We start from the raw sequence: 3,417 nt of genomic DNA, 5'->3' as shown, positions 1-3,417 counted from the left end.
CACACACACACACACACCCACCTTCAAACACACACACACCAGGCAGACTAAACAACGTCACATGAAACCAGGTCATGCCTTTCAGAAGGAGAACTTCTGTAGTACAGGTGTGTAGGATTGTACAAATGGATGAGTATGACTAGATTACTGTAGCACGTCTGCCTCCACGTTTAAAAGGAGATCGCTGGGGTTCCCACGACTGTGTCAAATACCACTGAATTAATCTCTCCTTCTCACTTGGATTACTGCGTGTGTTTATGACTTCATTCACTGTGTCGGTACATGAGATGCATACATGCAAGAAATGAAGTCATGTTTAAAATATCCATTGAGTTAGGAACTATTTTGAATTGGTTATTTGAATTGGTTCGCCCTCAGCCTCTGTGAAGTTTATTGCTGTTCACGTAAACAATGTGCAGAGAAAAAAGTGCAGTCAACCCAACAGCGGTCTGGTGGTTTGGGGCTAACATCTGGATAAAGATCTTCCATGAATAAAGATGGCTCCTTAGATTAAAACAACAAAAAAGAAAATTCCAGACAGATTCTAAGCAGTTGTGGACAAATATTACGTATGCAACCTTGTAGCCGCGTGCTGCACCCCGCCCGGGCCGTGCGTTAACGCACACACACAGGGTTTTTTTGGGCTAATGAAGACGCCATGGCTCCAGATTGAGTTTGATCTGCCACTTAGGGGGCCATTGATTTTTGCGGTTAGCCTCGCGGTCTGTTGCTCCTCTTCTGACGGAAAAATTAATCTCTTTGATTCCATCTGCAAAATGTACAAGGGGCGAGGGGTTCTTTGGTGGGGCAGCAGGGTGTAATTCGGGTGGGGGGGTAATAAAGGATAAATGGAAGTGACTCAAGGTGGAGGGAGGACAATAAGCGGATGGAGGTACAACCCCCCCCCCCCCCCCCCCCCCCCCCTTAATCCTTTTAATAAGAGAACTTGGATTCAATGTGTTACACAATTACATACCTGCACATCATCTAATTGATTTAATTAAACATACATATATACATATATATATATATATATATGACTGAATATATATATACATATATACTAGATATAGTATGATGAGCTACACATATGGTACATACTGCTATCCTAACAGGGGATGTTGGGAAATGCTTTAAATTCATTGGCTCTGAAGGAAAAGGGCTTGGGGGCCACCTAGGAGGCCTCCCTGGCCCTTGACGGGCCCCCCGGGTTGGGTCCCCTGGCCCCCGAGCGTCTCTGCATGCAGGAGACACAGCCCAGGTGTGAAGGGGGACTGTGAGGGAGTTTGCTAATATTCATATGAGTGTACGTAACAGTATGTTTTATCGATAGCCTCTGTGTGTGTGTGTGTGTGTGTGTGTGTGTGTGTGTGTGTGTGTGTGTATGATTTTTCTATGTGTATAAATATCTATGTGTGTTTGTACGGCATGTGTGAGTGTGTGTTTATACATATCCACGTGTGAGTATCTAGGTGTTAATAACTATATCTATGTGTGTATTTCTACGTGTGTGTGTGTGTGTGTGGGGGTGTGTGTGTGTGTGTGTTTGTGTGTGTGTGTGTGTGTGTGTATGTGTGTGTATGTGTGTGTACACATGTCTACGTGTGTGTATCTAGGTGTGTATACATAACTATGTGTGTGTATCTATGTGTGAATAACTCTATCTAGGTGTGTATTTCTACGTGCGTGGCGTGTGGGAGGTAATGATCTTCCTCTGCAGCAGGAAGCTGGCGGCGAGGCCGGGGGCGGGAGGCTGGGTGCTTCCTGTCCTCGGGGCGGCGAGCAGAACCACACACTCGGCTTCCTCTCTTCCCTGCATCGCCACGGCGACGCCGAGAGACGGAGAGAGAGCGAAAACTTTTGGAGAAGAGGTATTTCTTTTTGGTTCTATCCGTTGTATTTTCTTAAAAGGCGCGGAGAAGAGACGGGAGTGCGGGGGGGACGTTGTGACGGCGGGAAGAAGACTTTGTGTCGCTCTGCACTTTGATCCGCGCGCGATTGGCAAAGGTGGAGTTGAGCCTCCCCGCGACTCATCTGAGGGGAGAGAGGGAGGCGGGGTGGAGCGGGGGGGGGGGAGAGAGAGAGAGAGAGAGAGAGAGAGAGAGAGAGAGAGAGAGAGAGAGCGAGAGAGAGAAAGAAAGAGAGAGAGAGAGAGGACTTAAAGAACACACGAGGGACATGTGTTTCTTAGCCTTGCGCTTCTGGTTACAGGCCGCAGGGACGCTCAGTGGAGCTTTCCTCAATCCAACCCTCATACACATCTCCCTCTGTCTCCCCCCCCTCTCCTCTCCCTCTCCTCCCTCTTCCTTCCCTCCCTCCTCAACCTCTCCCTCCTCCTTCCCCCGTCTCTCCCTCGTCAACCTCTCCCTCCTCTCCACCGCTCTATCTCTCTCCTCTCTCTCACTCCATCTCTCCCTCCTCCAACTCCCCTGTTCTCTCCCCCTCTATCTCTTTCTCTCCATCTCCTCCCTCCTCTCTGCTTCTGTTCACTCTTGCTCCTCCATCTCTCCCTCCTTCCCTCTCCTTCCTCCGTCCCTTCCTACTCTTCTCTCCCTCCTCCTCTCCTCTCCCTCCTCCTCTCTCCTTCCTACTCTTCTCTCCCTCCTCCTCTCTCCTTCCTACTCTTCTCTCCCTCCTCCTCTCTCCTTCCTACTCTTCTCTCCCTCCTCTGCTCTCCTTCCTCCTCACTCCTTCCTACTCTACTCTCCCTCCTCCTCTCTCCTTCCTACTCTTCTCTCCCTCCTCCTCTCTCCTTCCTCCTCTCCTCTCCCTCCTCCTCTTTCCTTCCTCCTCTCCTCTCCCTCCTCCTCTCTCCTTCCTACTCTTCTCTCCCTCCTCTGCTCTCCTTCCTCCTCTCTCCTTCCTACTCTACTCTCCCTCCTCCTCTCTCCTTCCTACTCTTCTCTCCCTCCTCCTCTCTCCTTCCTCCTCTCCTCTCCCTCCTCCTCTTTCCTTCCTCCTCTCCTCTCCCTCCTCCTCTCTCCTTCCTACTCTACTCTCCCTCCTCTCTCTCCTCTCCCATCCCTCCCTCCCTCCTCCTTTCACTGACTTTTGTCTCTCCCTCCTCTCTCTCTCCTCCTGTCTCCCTCCTGTCTCTCCTCCTTCCTCTGTTTCCCCCTCCACCCCCCTCTCTCCCTCTCTCCAGCCAGGCTGTGTCCTTGTCCAAACCAGCCCAGCTGTAGGAGCTGATTGCTGGGGAGGAGAGGAACCAGGGAGCCCGTCCCGCCCAGGGAGGGACCGCTGACAGGGGACCGACATCGGCTGGGCCTGGTCCTTCTGGTACTCTGACGACCTTGGGAGGTGGGGGACCTTGACCCATGTGAGTGGAACGGGAGGCGCCATCGTCGTGGTGATGTCATGGCAAGACATCTGTTTGCCATTAGTGTCAGCGTGATGAATACGACCCAGAGGCAGCGA

Source organism: Pollachius pollachius (genome assembly GCF_949987615.1).
Source record: "Pollachius pollachius genome assembly, chromosome: 19".
In the NCBI taxonomy this organism is placed as follows: Eukaryota; Metazoa; Chordata; class Actinopteri; order Gadiformes; family Gadidae; genus Pollachius; species Pollachius pollachius.
This window is presented reverse-complemented; position numbering follows the sequence as displayed.